Below are 15,469 nucleotides of genomic sequence, written 5' to 3' on the forward strand. Positions count from 1 at the left end.
TTTTATTGGTGTTGGTCTTGGTTTGTACTTCTATCCTGGGGTCTCTTAGATTTAGACTCTTGACCATGTAGCATCATTCTTGGCTATTATGGTCATGCTTGTTTATTTATTTTTCCTTGTTGATACTTGAATACAGTCCTTTGTCAACCCTGACCTCCGTTCCTAATAGTCTTTCTCCTGTTTGATTGAGTCTACGGGTAATGCTTACCATTGTGTTTTTCATTTATATCTTAATTGCTTTGCTTTTATATTTTTATTATATACAAATTTTACAAAGATCTATTTGTTTTATTTTATGTGTAACAGTGTTTGCTTGAATTTCTATGTGAACTATGTGTGTGCAGTACCCACAGGGGTCAGAAGAGGGCAATGGATCCTCTGGAACTTGAGTTCCAGATGATTGTGAGTTCTGGGAATTGAACTTGAATCCTCTGGAAAAGCAACCAGTGCTCTTAACTGTTGAGTCATCTCTCCAGTTTCTGTTTCTTGTATTTTTAATGTCATTTTCCTTGCTGAATTTGTCTCCCATGCTGCTGACTTCTTCATCCATGATGTTAATTTTCTCATCCACCTTCAGTCTTTTCTCTCAGCACTGATGACTCTGATGTGGGTCTCGATTGAACTCACCTGCTTGCTTGTGTCCTCTTTTATGTCCATAATCTTTTTTACAAAAAAAAAAGGAATTGGAATTCTTGTGTAGATTTTATTTCCATACAACTCTATTTTTCCCATTTTTCTGTGGTTAGTAGTTGAAGAGTCAGAATCATTTGGAGGGTTGTGTTGGCTGGTTTGCTTTTTTTCAAGGCTTGTTTCATTTCTGTGTTGTGGTTTGTTACATTGGTTGGTCTGGACACCTCTTCTAGATTTTGTTTTGCGGGGGGGTGGGGGGGGGTGGGGGAAGGAGGCCAGAATTATTCTGAGTAGCCTGTTCTTGAATGCTCAATATCTAGGCCCACTCAGTGAGAAGGAAACCCAACTGCTTTGGAAAGTTGCTTCTGTGGCACCTGTGTCTCCTTCCTGACCAGGGAACTGTGCAAAGTGAGGGTGTGTTGGCTTTCCTCACTTCCTTCCCTCCCTTCTTCCCTCCCTCCATTCCTCCCTCCCCTTCTTATCTCCCTCCCTATCTCCCTCCCTCCCACCCCACCCTCTCTCTCCTCTCCCTTTACCTCTTCTCCTCTGGAAACCTTGACTCTGAGCGGAGGTTTCTCAGGTAGGATTTGCTGGTGTTGTGTGGCACGAGGCATGTGTAGGGCCAATCACTAATGCCTTGTGCCAAAGCTGTCGTGACAGGCAAAGACTGCCAGAGCAACTCAGATTCATTGCGTGTTTGATTTTGAGTTAATCTTTAGTCGTTGTGTGTTTAGGAACCTTTTACTATTGCCAAGCTTTTCACAGTCCTCAACATCAGTTAACAGTCCCACGCAGGATCGCAACCCAGAGATTAAGAAGCTGTGGCCCAGCTGAAGTGGGTCCATCAAGCTCCCAGACCTGTGACATTAGCCATTACTGGCTGTACACGGATTGAGGTAATTTCCCTGGTTCCTACTTCCAGGTGTTGACACTTTCCAGTAACTCTTTCTTGACGGTGAAGGACATTTGTGACTGACTTCTAGAGCACAAACTATGGCAAAGATGAAAAGATATCCCTGTTTAGCTAGCAGATATTTACTCGGGGATGGTGGAGGCATTCCAAACCGGCTTGCTGAATTAATCAGCTGCATTAGAGAAATCACCTCGGTCAGGGCCTGCGGGTCCTCCAGAAACTGAGGGCAGCCTTCGGCCAGCAAGAAGCTAGGGCTCAGTTCCGTAAGTGCAGGAAGATGAGTTCTGCCAAACCCAGTTAACCGAGGAGTCAAGCTTTCCAATGAACACTCTGCCCCATGGGTGCCCTGATCGTAGCTTTGTGAGCCATTAAGGAGACAGGCCTCCAATACTCTGCAGTCAGGGCAAAAGGACTGTGAGGTTGTGAGTTTTCAAGCCCAGGGGAGAGAGGAGGTGGGGAAAGGAAAGAGAGTTACAGAAGCCACAACACAATAAACACGTGCTTTCAAGGGCTGGGTCAGTTAGTGGTAGTTTCTACACAACAGAAAGCTGATAGACCACATCGTCTTGATTGATTTTTACCTCTGCTTGAAGTACAATGAATTCTTCATAAATTGATGAAGGTAATCAAAATAGAAATGTGGACTATCAGAGGCAAAGAGAACAGAGAAATTCAACAGAGTTAAATAACTGTTCATGAAAATCAAGCAGCTAATGTGGCAGCGGGGGGGGGGGGGTGGGTGGGTGGACGGACAGACGGACGGACAGATTGTATCAGATTAGAGTCTTACTGTCTGTAGTTTGGGTTTTCATTGCTGTAAAGAGACCCCATGACCACAGCAACTCTTATAAAGAAAATATTTCATTTGAGTATCTCACTTACAGTTTCAGAGGTTCAGTCCATTATCGTCATGATGGGGATCAGGGTGATATGAAGGCAGACATGGCGCTGGAACTAAGAGAGTCGTGCATACTGTGGAACAATTCTTCTGTACACTGTGAGGATGGGTTGCTCTCATTGTTAATAAAAAGATGATTGACTGATGACTAGGCAGGATTTTCGGGGCAGAGGGAATGCTGGGAAGAAAAGGGGCGGGGTCTCAGGGAGTCAGGAGGAGACGCCATGAGATGCAGAGCGAGCAGGATGGGAAGTTTGCAGATATGGTAGATGAACCTGGGGCAGCACATAGATGGATAGAAATGGGTTGATTTAAGTTATAAGAGCTAGCTAAAAGTTGAACCTATGTTATGAACTGAGCATTTAAAATTAATATTAAGTCTCTGTATGGTTATTTGGGAAGCAGATGGTGGGATAGAGCTGATCAGCAGTCTAGATGGAAAACTGGGCCTACACCTACATCTTATAGGCAACAGGAAATTGACTGACTGTCACACGGAGGGAATCTTGAACAAAAAAAGACCTCAAAGCCCACCCCCACAATGACAGACTTCCTCTAACAATGCCACACCTCCTCGTAATATCACTCCCTTTGGGGGCCATTTTCTTTCAAACCACCACACTATCATAAAATATATACAGATATATATTTTAGTTTTCTATTTTATATTACATGTATTATATATATTTAGTTTGTATTTTAGTACACAAGTATAGTATAACATTTAGTGCTGGGCGGTGGTGGCGCACGCCTTTAATCCCAGCACTCGGGAGGCAGAGGCAGGCAGATCTCCATGAGTTCGAGGCCAGCCTGGACTACAAGAGCTAGTTCCAGGACAGGAACCAAAAGCTACAGAGAAACCCTGTCTCGAAAAACAAAACAACAACAACAACAACAAAAAACATTTAGTATACAAGGCTGGCTTCAAACTCACAGATCCACCTGTCTCTGCCTCCTGAGTTCTGGGATTAAAGGCACATGCCACCACCACCACTGGACATCAACTAGAAATTTTAAAGCACTAGTGTTTCACAATAGTTTAAATGGAATGGCTAAAACAATTTGGGCCGCTGTATCAGAAACTCAGATGCTGGGTAAAATAACCACCAGAACAGCTTCAGTTTAGGAGCCTGTGGAGATTTTGTTCACCAATGGTGATTTACATGCACTCAAGCCACAAGTACTCATACTGGGCTGAGAAGCATCTGAGAGAGCTTGAGTGAATCAAGGTACCATTGTGATAAGAAGATGGGCTGATATCCCTCTCATATTAAATTGTAAAATGTTTTTTTCTTTCTATTTGCACCCTGTCCTGGTGCCTGCTGTCCCTCTGTACAAATATAACACATGGATGTGTAGCTTCTGTCAAGTGAACCCTTAAAAATGGTAGCCTTAAGATTCCCAGAATGGGCACAAAGGCTGAGCAGTGTGGCCGCTGCCTGTGCTCACAGCACACAGGGAGGGAAATCCTGAGGAAGCAGACTAGCCAAACCAGCTGATTGAAGACCTGTGGGTTCAACCGAGAAACCTTTCCTCTTCTGTAAGTAAGGTAGACAACCATGTACAAGGACACTGGGCAACTACAAGCTTCTATACACACACACATGTGCACACACACACACACATGCACACACACACACACACAGGTGCATGCACACAGCACATATGCCCCCCTCGACCTGCTGAGTATTGAGATTCCAGGTATGCACACCATGCCCAGTTTTATCTTCCCCCCTCCAGAGTGTGTTTTCTCAAAACTTAACTTTTAACATTTTTCCAGCAACTGTCATGGTATTTTCCTATATAGCTGAATAAATTTCCATTATGTATATGTATCGTATTTCCTTTATTCATCTGTTGATGATCATGTAAGCTGGCCCCATTTCCAAGCTATTGTGAGTAGTGCAGGGTGGATGCGCAAACATTTTTGTGGTATGTTGACTGAAGAATCCTTTGGGTAAATACCCAGGAGTTGTATATCTGATACCCAACCTCATCTTTAATGATCTTTCTTTCTTCTCTCTCTCTCTCTCTTTTCCTTCCTTCCTCCCTCCCTCCCTCCCTCCCTCTCTCCCTCCCTCCCTCCCTCTCTCTCTCTCTCTCTCTTTCTTTCTTTTTTCTTTTTGAGACAAGGTCTCACTGGGTAGCTGAGGCTGGTCTTGAATTCTCAGAGACTTTCCTGTCTCAGGCTCCAAGTGCTGGGATTACAGGCACGATTCACTGTGTGTAATTGTGTGTGCATATACCTAATGAGGCCAGAAGAGAGTATCAGATTCCTGGATGTGCGATTTTCAGGCAGCTTGAACTATCCTACCTAGGTACTAGAAGCTGAACTTCCTTCCTTTGCAAGAATCTTAAACACCATTAGCCATTTCTCCAGCCTCCCTGACCTTTTTTATTTAAATGTACTTATTTAATTTAAAGATTTGTTTAGCTGGGAACATCGGCCATGCCTTTCGTCTCAGCCTTTGGGAGGGAGAGACAAAAGGATATCTGCGAGTTCCAGGCCAGTCTGGTCTACATAGCAAGTTTTAGATCAGCTGGGAATACATAGGCATACCTTGTCTGAACAAGGTTTCTGTTCCTTTTAAAATCTCATTAACAAACAGAGCAAAAATGCCAAGTAGACTTTTACTAATATTGTAGCTAAGCAGGGCAGCATCATGCTGGGCGGTGATGGCGCACGCCTTTAATCTCAGCACTCGGGAGGCAAAGGCAGGCGGATCTCTGTGAGTTCGAGACCAGCCTGGTCTACAAGAGCTAGTTCCAGGACAGGCACCAAAGCTGCAGAGAAACCCTGTCTTGAAAAACCAAAAAAAAAAAAAAAAAAGCAGGGCAGCATCTTCTACCAGATTTAAGAATTTAATTAAAATTAAGATTTTAATTTTTGAAAATGAGCATCAGGAGTATATCTGCACATATTTGTAGCTTAGCATTTCTTCCAATGCTAAAATGACTCAAGAGATAACAACCAAACCTATCATTCTAAACTTTCCTGTTAAACCAAACTATTTGCTAATTTGCTTTCATTTTGCAAAGATGATCGTCAGCATTTGCTTAGAGTTCGGCTTACTAATTGTTCTGTGGCAAGATAAAAAAAAAATAAAGGTTTTGTTGGCTCTGGAAAAGAATAAACACAACACTCACAGAGCAGTTTCTTCTTAGGGCAAGTTATCAACAGTAGGGGGCAAACCAGTTTGTCTTGTTCCAGGGTGGGGAAACACCCAAGGCTCTCATCAACCAATCCAAGTGCAAACTGAAACAACTTGGGATTTTGTTGTTTTTAAAGAGGGTGTGATTAAATCACTCTAACGTGCCTATTTCTTCAAATAATTTTTTAAAAGCTGAGAATATTGAAAACCTATTCTTTTAGAAATACACACTGTTAACTATGGCTACTCTGCTGTGCAACGAACCATGACATTTTATTCCTTTTAACCTCCAGTTAAAGGACCACTTTCTTGCTGTGACTCCTTCCCCTACAAGCCCTGGTAATCATCATACCCTGCTTCTATGTAAACTCCTTTAGCTTTATAAGAGATGGAGGATTTAAGAGGACTTCCAAGAAAACTTTGTAGTTAAATATAGTGTGCTGGTTAGGTTTTTTGCTATCTCCACACAAACTAGAGTCCTCTGGGAAGAAAGAAGCTTAACTGAGAGATTGCCTTCAACAGATTGCCTGAAGGCAAGTCATTGGGACATTTTTGCAAGTCATTGGGACATTTTCTCCCTTGATGATTGATGTGGGAGGGCTCAGCCGACAATGGGTGGTGCACGTGGTCCTGGGTGGTATAAAAAAGCAAGAGGAACAAACCAGGGGAATAAGACATTCAGCAAGATTTTTCACCTCTGCTTCCGTTCTGGACTGATTATGACCTGAGCTTTGAAAGCTGAAAGAAACCCTTTCCTCTCTAAGATGCTTTTGGTCAGGGTGTTTATCCTGAGAAGCAGACTAGAACCCACGTTTACTATGCACTGGGTGTTTTCTCACCCTCTTTATTATGACATTGTAGATACTTTTCTCCTTTCCTACTCTTTTTCTTTTTGAGATAGAGTCTCACATTGCCCAGACAGGATTTGAGCTCCCTGTGTGTGCTGAGGATGACCTTGAACTCCTGACTGTCCTGTCCCTACTCCAAAATGCTGGGATTACAGAAGTGCTCCACAGGAGTGCTCCACCGGGCCTGGCTCCGTTATAGAGAGCTGAATTCAAAAAAACACAACTCAGGAATTTTCTTTTCACTCTTCTTGTTCGTGCTTCCCTTCCCGTGTCCTTTCCGTTCTTCAATCACACCCTTTCGGTGAGTAAACTATCTTCTAGAGCAGTTTGCAAAGGGACTTACTGACACTTGTATCCGTTTCTTTTTCCAGTCACCCACCTACTTACATTTTCACTTTTGCTTTGTAAAATACACTATTGAAAAGTGTGAAATTTACTTGTAGGCAAAAATAGTTTCAAAAAAGGAATGAGATCTTCATAAAATGAAGACAAACCCTCAAGTGAGTAAAGTTTTTCTTTCTTTTTTCCATACTGTGGTCTCTCTGAGTCACAAGTCTCCTGACTCAACCAAAGGTGACTGGAGACTTTAATATAAATATATATGTGTATATATATTTACATACATATATGTCTGTATATATTTCCCTGTTTTACAGACTGTATTTTTACTAGTTTGAGATGGCAATTCTCTCTAAGCTCAGCATGAGTTGAGATGGTGTTAGGAATCACAAATGGATTTTAATACTAAGAACACACCCTAAGTTCTTCAGCCTTTCAAGACCAGGCACAGCTAATTTAAGCGCCTCAATGTGTCAGGGATTGCAAGGTCTGGAACTGGGGTGGGAGGGAAGCCCCAAAAGGCCTCAAGTATTGGAGGTCAGTCAGCTTTTTGGAGTTGACCTTTAACCTCTGAAAGGCATTAATTTTGGAAACCGAACCACGTTTGTTTATACTACGAGGGGCTGCGGAGTAGGGAGAGGCCCCAGCTTGTGCTCTAATAGGTGTGGGTGGCTGGGAGTCAGTTGGTCCGGGCGGGCGGGTGGGGGGTGAGGGGTCCGCTCCCGCCCGCCCGCCCGCCAGGGAAGGCGGAAGGCAACGCTCGGCTTCTCCCGGCAGCCTGGGCCGGGGGGAGCAGCGTGAGGGGCAGCGCGGTTCGGAGAGGACGAGCAGACGAGGCGCGGGGCAGCCGCGCGGGGTCGTCCCCGCTCAGGGAACGCCGGCTTCACGGCGGCCGCGCCAGGCCCTCTCGGAGCCGCGCGCCGATCCGCCTCCCCCTCCCCGGTCCGGCCGCGGCCCTCCCGCCCCGGCGGAGCCGCGGTGGATTGTGGGCTGGGGGCTGCGGCGGCCTGGCGGCGGCCTGCTGCGCGCTCTCCAAGGACCCAGCCGCGCCGGGCCGGTGGCGTGAGGCGGGCGGCGGCGGCGGCGCGGGGAGCTGAGGCGCCGGGGGCGGTGGTCGCGGCGCGGCGGCGGCGGCGGCGGCGGCTCCCCTGGAGGCCGGGGATGTGGGAGAGGCGGCGGCGGCAGCAGCGGCGGAGGCGGCGCTGCGGACCCGGGGGAAACTGCTGGCTGACAGGACACCCGGGCGAGACGTGAGGGGCCCGCCGCGGCCGCTCTGCCCCCGAGCGGCGCTGGGCTCGAGAGGGCGGCCCTGTGCTCCCGGGCCCGCTGGCCAGCAGGCGCGGGGCGGAGGCGGGAACCGGGCTCGGGCCCGGCGCGCAGGGCGGCGGCGGCCGCGGAGCAGCAGTCTCAGCGCGACGTGGAGGGATGGAGGCGGCGGTGCACTAGGCCTCGTCTGGGGCTGCCGCCCGGGACCGCAGGTAGGTGCGGGATGCGGGCTCCGCGGCCACCCTCTCCCGACCCGGGGCCGGGAGGGCCGAGCTCCCCCACCCCCTCCGTGCCCTCGGGATCCGGGGCCGAGCGAGTTTGGGCGCCCGTCACCGCCCGAGACTCCCGTTCCCCCCCGCCGCCAGCACTTCCTTCTCGGCGCTCCCCGGGATCTGGGCCGGCAGCTGTGTCCCGCTGCTGCAGGTGCCGCTGTCGTCCCCTCGCCCCTCGCCCGGATCCCGGATCCCGGATCGGGAACTCGCACCGCTCCTCCGAGCTCAAACTTTCCCTCTCCTTCCAGCCGGGCCCTCAGCCCCCTTTGGAGCCTTCTCGAATAAAAACAAAACCCTCTGGAGAACACTAACCCGCAGAACTAGGTGTTTTGCAGTTTGACACTGTAGTTTAAATAGTTTAATTTTTTCTTTCTTTCTTTTATTCTTCTTCCAGTTTTGCTTCCTACTGTCTGCATGGATACAAAGGGGGGCCCTCCCTGTTCTTCGTGGGTTGTTTGGGAACTTTTGCCTGATCATAATAATTAGCCATTTGGCTTGTCCATTATAGTATAGGGTGATATTTTTAGAATTTTGGCCTGTCAGAATTGTGAAATGTTTTTAAAAATTCCTCTTTTAAGCCAGCTTTAGTTTTTGGTCTCTATAGAGATTTTCTTTTACTTTCGAAGAATTAAATTGGAGTGTTTCTGTTTTCTAATTGGGCCCATTTCTGGGTTCCTAAACTCAGGCCAGTCGTCACAATAAATGTTCACTGGGCAGGCGATAATCACGATAGATCATTTGTAGTGTATGGGAACATAAGCGATAACTTAAGCTGTGGATTTTGATGGCCATTCAGTTTTCTAAGTGGGGAGCTCTAATTGGAAAGGTACCTCGATTTCCTGGTAGAGTGGAACAGATGGGGTGATGTGTGACAGTGAGTTGGGTTTCCTGGAAGTGGCTCTTGATGCTTTACACCGATGGTCACTAAGTACAATTGATCAACGTGTACCTGCTAGTTGTGGCTGAGGCAGCAGAGGCTTACAATCTTATTGTGAATTGGCCCGTTTTAAACTGTGTTCTGGCAACCTGAGAGCTTTTAAAGTAACAGTCTGTTCACAGTAAAACTGTAAACACTGCCCGTGGTCTCTTGTTGATACCCGTATAATTTGTACTACGGGATTTGGCTTTCTAAAAATGGTTTTCATTGTTCTCAAATTTATAACTGGCAAAATTATCTAAAGTTTACTAGGAAAAGAGGATTAAGTGGGCATATGTTTATGTTTTGGAAAAGTTAAATTTTATTTATGAAGAAGAATTTTTATTAAATCAGATCTTATATAACCCATGAGAGGACAATTTGCAGAACCTATTCTTAATCATACTGCTTTTCAGTAAGGTTGGCTATAACTTTTTTCCTACTCTTTTTAAAAACAGCTTTATGGAGTTAACCTACTGTTCCATTCATCCATTTTAATCCAGTGTATTGGTTTTACTTATTTCTTAAAGTGTGCTGAAGCTGTAATCCAGGGCCTTGTGAATGACAGGAGAGGAGCTCCACCACAGGCTACTTTCCATACAGGGTTGAGTATATTTACTGTGTGATCACCACCATTCTGTGAGCTTTGAACACCATCTCCTTAACCCTTTCATACCTGTTAACAGTTACTCCTCATGTTCCCACAAACCCCCACCTGCTTCCAGGCAGCCACTAATCTACTTTTTATCACAATATTTGCTTAACGTGTGACTTTCACATAAATGATGTGAAATCATAGCTTTAAAAAAATTATTTTAAAATCAATTTACATTTATTTTTTTTTTTTAAATTTGGGTCACGTAGTAAGCAACTGATCTCTAGAATAAAAAAAAAATTGTAAAAATATGATACACCATTTGGTTGTGTCCACGTGAGATTTGGAGAAAGAAGAGAAAAAGTATGAATGGCTTTGGTGACCGTGAGTTAATCTGGTGAGCTGGGGCCAGTGAGAAGTTGGAAAGATTTTTGCTACTGAAGACTGGAGTATCAAGTTGGAGAAGACCTTGAAGGTCACTGTTGGCTTACTTCCTGCTTGCCTCAAGAGCAGAGACCAGAGGGAAGAAACTTGAATCTCCAGGATACTTGGCTGGGTACTATGATGTGCTTCTATAAAGTGATGAAATGGGCTGGGGTGAGCTGGATACTGGACTTGCTTAGATTCTTATGCTATCAGAACTGGTCAAGAACGGGACATTCCTCCAACGTTAGGACAAGTGCTGACTGAGCTTATCTATATAGACATTGTAAAAACTTTGGAGACACTTTAAAGCTCATCAAATCTGTTATTGTGAAATGTTATTTTAAAATCAATTCACATTTACAGTATTTTTTTTTTTAAATTTGGATCATGGAGCAAGCAGCTGGTCCCCAGAATAAAAAAGAATATTGTAAACAACTGATAGATTGTTTGTGTCGGTGTAAGATTTGGAGAAGAAGAAAAAAGTGTGAATGGCTTTGGTGACCTTAAGAGTTAATTTGGTGAGGTGGGGGTCAGTGAGAAGTTGGATCAGTGCTTACATTGATAATGTTTTTAAAGTGTAAAAACAGTTTAAAACATTGAAATTAGCAAGGCTATTTGGAGTTTTAAATATTTTGGCTTTTTAAAGTTCCCAAGTCCTAACGTCTTTTGGGTTTTTTTTTTTTTTTTTCGAGACAGGGTTTCTCTGTGGCTTTGGAGCCTGTCCTGGAACTAGCTCTGTAGACCAGGCTGGTCTCGAACTCACAGAGATCTGCCTGCCTCTGCCTCCCGAGTGCTGGGATTAAAGGCGTGCGCCACCACCGCCCGGCAAGTCCTAACGTCTAAAGCAGTAGCTCTCCAAGCATGGTTCTGTTCTGCACAGAACTTTTGGAAGTATCTGGAGATGATTTTGATCGTCACAATAGCAGCTAAGGAAGGCTCTTAATAAGTGTTATATAGCCGGGCGGTGGTGGCGCAAGCCTTTAATCCCAGCACTCGGGAGGCAGAGGCAGGCGGATCTCTGTGAGTTCGAGACCAGCCTGGTCTACAGAGCTAGTTCCAGGACAAGCTCCAAAGCCATAAAGAAACCCTGTCTCGAAAAAAACCAAAAAAAAAAAAAGGTGTTATATAATGCATAGGACACTCCTTTATCCTGTACCCTGCATCCCCCCAGAAAAGACTAGTGAATCAAAGTATCAATAGTATTGTTTAAACCTATGGTCTGCACGACTCTGGTAAGGACTTCATCTATTGCTATGTAGTCTCATTGGATATTGTTTGGTGGGTGAGGGAAGTGCCTAAGTCATCTAGCAACTCTCTTTAGCCTGGTCGCAGTTGAGGGCAAAGCAAAAGGAAAGAATTTGATATAATGTAGATATTTTTGAGTCTGTTTAGTTTTCAAATCTGAAAAAAAAAATTCCTTTTTGGGGGCTGGAGAGATGACTTAGTTTTTAATAAGCTAAATTGATGATAAAAGATATAAGTTCATTTTTGTTATTTACTATCCATAAGACTTTAGAGAGATTATTAAATGTTTCTTGAGTTTCCGTTTTCTCATCTCGAAAATGGTGAGTGTGATTGATAATTTGCTGTATTACACAATTATTGTCAATGTAAGTGGGTCTATGTGTAGTAAGATGCTCTGTCTGGAGAGCCAAATAGTTAAGTTGGGAGAGCATTAGCTTGAAGATGCTTTGTCAGTTCTAACATGCTCTGGAAGAGTTGTTTCAGAAGAACAAATTAGAAAGGGGCATATAGAATTTATCAAACCCAATATAGAGGTAGCAAGGTAGGGAATTGTAGGCAGACTTTTCTGTCCCACCAGCCAGTTCTAAATAACCACACGGAGACTTCTTGTTAATTATAAGAGCTTGGCCAATAGTTTAGACTTGTTTTTAGCTAACTCCTATAACTTAAATGAACCCATTTCTATTCATCTCTGCTGCCCGAGGCTTGTTAACCTCATCTCTACTGTCCATCTTTCTTGCTCTGGGTCTCATGGTGTCTCCTCTGACTCCACCCTTCTCCCCAGCATTCTCTCTGCCATGAAAATCCTGCGTAGCCATTGGCCAATCAGCTTCTTATTAGCAGTGAGAGCCATGTATCTTCACAGTGCACAAGATTATTCCACAGCAGCAAACAGTGAGTAACAGCTCCTGGGAGAAGAAACACGAATGTGTCTGTCCCCACTTGCCTGCCTTCCTCCCTCCCTCCCTCAGAAGAACTGCTTAGTATACCAGCAGAACTGAAGTTCCTTATCTAGAGACCAACTTCAGTGGCATCTAATGTTAGCTTATTGCAAGATTTCTACGTGTGTGTGTGTGTTTTTTCCCCTGGTCTTTTTCTCTAATATCCCCTGTGCTGTAGTCATTGGTCTTTCTAAAAGGTAAATCTGATCATTTTATCTCTTAAATTATTTCTAACTTTCTTTTATAGTTAAGATGAAGTTCACATTTCTTATTTATACCCTCAAAGACACTCTACAATCCCCACACTCGCAAGTATGTAATTTTCCAGGACATTTTGAATTACTTGTGGTACCTATCAGTAGACTCTTTTTCTTCCAAATCTTTTGCACGTCATGTTTGCCATTTCTAGAACTGCGCCATGTCACTCCCTTCCCCTCATTGGTCTGACTTCGTTCTTACCCTTCAGTTCTTGGTAAGCTGGCATTGACTTTACTTTTTTACAAAGTTTTTATGTGTATGGGTGTTTTGTCTGTTTTGTACCATGCGTGTGTCTGTACCCTTAGAGACCAGAAGAGGCTTTGGATATGGGACTAGAGTTACAGACAGTTGTGAGCTGCCAGCTGGCTACTGAAAACTGAAGAGCAGCCAGTGCGCTTTACCACTGCACCATCTCTCCAGCTCCCTGGTTTTACTTTTTATTATTTTAAGACATAGCCATGTGTGCTGATCCATGCCCATGCTCCAGGTGTTAAAAATGTTCATGGCTAACTTGGACTACTTAGTGAGACTGTCTCAGAAAGCCCCCTTTCCCCGCCCCCAGGGAAGACATAAATAATGATAAGAGTAAGTTTATTTTTTAACTGAGGGCACTGTGAGGCATGGAAATAAGCATGGAATTTAGATCAGAAAGTCTGAGTTCAAATCCTGTAGTCATAATTACTTACCTAAATATTTTTGAAACCAAGTTACTTCTGAACCTATTGCTTTTACCATATAATGAAAAATCATAATTTATTTATGAAATTGTTTTGAAGATCAACAAAATAACCAGAATGGAGGCAACCAATTATGAGCTACATAATGGTTAGTAAAATACTGATGATGATGTATTTTTTTACTGTTTTTATATCGCCTCCTTTCATGACATCTTTGTTTTGTTCATTAATAATGCATACCTCACTTCCTTTTGGATGCGAGACTTCAGAAAACCCTTAGAACTCGTGGGAGTGAAGCAATCTAGTTTTTGTCTAAGCTGATATCTTTCCTAACTTCCCAAGATAAAAACATTTGACACAGGAGAAGGATGTGAAGCAACTCCCTCTTCTAGGTCACTCTGCTGGGTCATGGCCTAGTTCTGTCTTGATCTCAAGTTGGGACATAAGCCTAAAGTACCTCATAATCCCTGGGTTTGTTGATTTACTTATTCTCTCTCCTGCCTTTTCCAGGTTTATCATTGTTCTCCAGGACTCGCCCTCTTCTTTTTATGGGCGTGCAATGAGAACTTTTTTTTCTGTGATGTGGCTGCTCTTCTCTTTCTTGTCTCCATAGCCCCCTCTCACTCCCAGCCTCAAGATTAGAACTAAACAAGGAAATGGAAGTCCGTGTTGTTAAGTGTAAATGTTTGAATGGGGAAGTATGAATGGTAATCTTTTTGTTATTTAAACTAAGATGTATAGAATACTAACAGTAGTAGTTGCAGTTATTTTTTCTTCCATGTTCCAATTATTGTGTCATGAGCTTGCAAAAGATCCTAAACCTTACAACATTCCTATGTGTTATTTCTTTTTATAAATGAGGACACTGAAATGTCTGGTGGTAAGAAAGCTATCAAATGTCACACAGCTAGTAAATGACAAACGTCTAAGTCTGTGTGGCCAGTCTTCTCAAGCAGTGTATTATGTTTCAGGAAAGAGAGAGCTGGAATCGAGTTTTAGAAAATCAAGTGCTATTATATAAATAAATATGTTATGGACTTAAGTTTTTATATTATATTTGAATGTATATGAACCCATGGGAGCCATTGTTAATGGCACGTGTAGCCTTGCCCAATTTCCACAGTTTTCATTTACTTGTTCTAGTGAACACTCATAAAGATTTTACAGTGCTAGGTGCAGTATAGGACAGTAAACAAGGCAAATGTAAGCTTTTATGGTAGAGTGAGGAAAGCAGGAAACAAAATAAATTCGTCCCCTGTCACATGAAAAAGTACTCTAAAATTAAAGTACCAGAGGGGTGAAGGGCTGGGATGATATGTTTTGAGATAGGACAGTTGTCAGGGAAGATCTGTCACCCACTAAGAAGAGTAAAATCACTGTGAATGTTTTGTTTTGTCTCCGGTACATTACGCATAGTCACAGAATGTTTTTACATAAGACAGAGATTTGCTAGATGTTCTTTTTTTTATGATACCACAAGTGAGGTTTTTGAAATAGTAGCTGAACCTTCTTTTGGATAAAGGGTCTTGCTCTGTAGTCCAGCCTGGCCTCAAACTTGTAGTTCTTCCTCAGCTTCCTAAATGCTGTAATTCATCTAGATTTGAACAGTGTTTTTATTTTATTTTGAACTTTTTTTTTTCTTTTTTAACTTCCTAATCTGTTCCAACTCAGTCTTTGCAGTCTGACTTTCACTCCCATTGTTGACTTGATACTGCTTTCTGGTATGACTTGTGATTTCCTAATTTTCCTAATCTCAAGGTTTCTGGTTTTCTGGTATTCATGATTAGTTTACTGGTGCACTTTGATCTGATAGTTTTTTCTTGCTTTTTTCCCCACCTTCAAAGAACCTACCCCCCCCTCCTCTCTCTCTCTCTCTCTCTCTCTCTCTCTCTCTCTCTCTCTCTCTCTCTCTCTCTCTCTCTGTGTGTGTGTGTGTGTTTGCATGTAAAAATTGTGCATGGGATATTTGTGCCTGTCTTCATGAGAGTCTGCGGCGAGCCCTGACCAGCAGGGAATAACACCACGACTCGAGGATCCTTCTTCAATCACAGTTTATTGAAGCGCTGCTTGGTTGAGGGAGAGCTGAAGGTGAG

At 43.8% G+C, this 15,469-nt stretch overlaps 1 protein-coding gene across 1 annotated transcript in view; it reads left to right on the forward strand.

The window, feature by feature from the left end:
* Positions 1 to 8,123: 8,123 nt before the first annotated feature.
* Positions 8,124 to 15,469, forward strand: part of Vps54 (VPS54 subunit of GARP complex) — an 84,037-nt gene continuing 76,691 nt past the window's right edge. The window contains exon 1 of the mRNA XM_075944442.1: positions 8,124 to 8,258. The gene's annotated coding sequence lies outside the window, so the exon portion shown is untranslated. The remainder of the gene's footprint in view (positions 8,259 to 15,469) is intronic.

Source organism: Microtus pennsylvanicus, chromosome 12, assembly GCF_037038515.1.
Source record: "Microtus pennsylvanicus isolate mMicPen1 chromosome 12, mMicPen1.hap1, whole genome shotgun sequence".
Lineage (NCBI taxonomy): Eukaryota > Metazoa > Chordata > Mammalia > Rodentia > Cricetidae > Microtus > Microtus pennsylvanicus.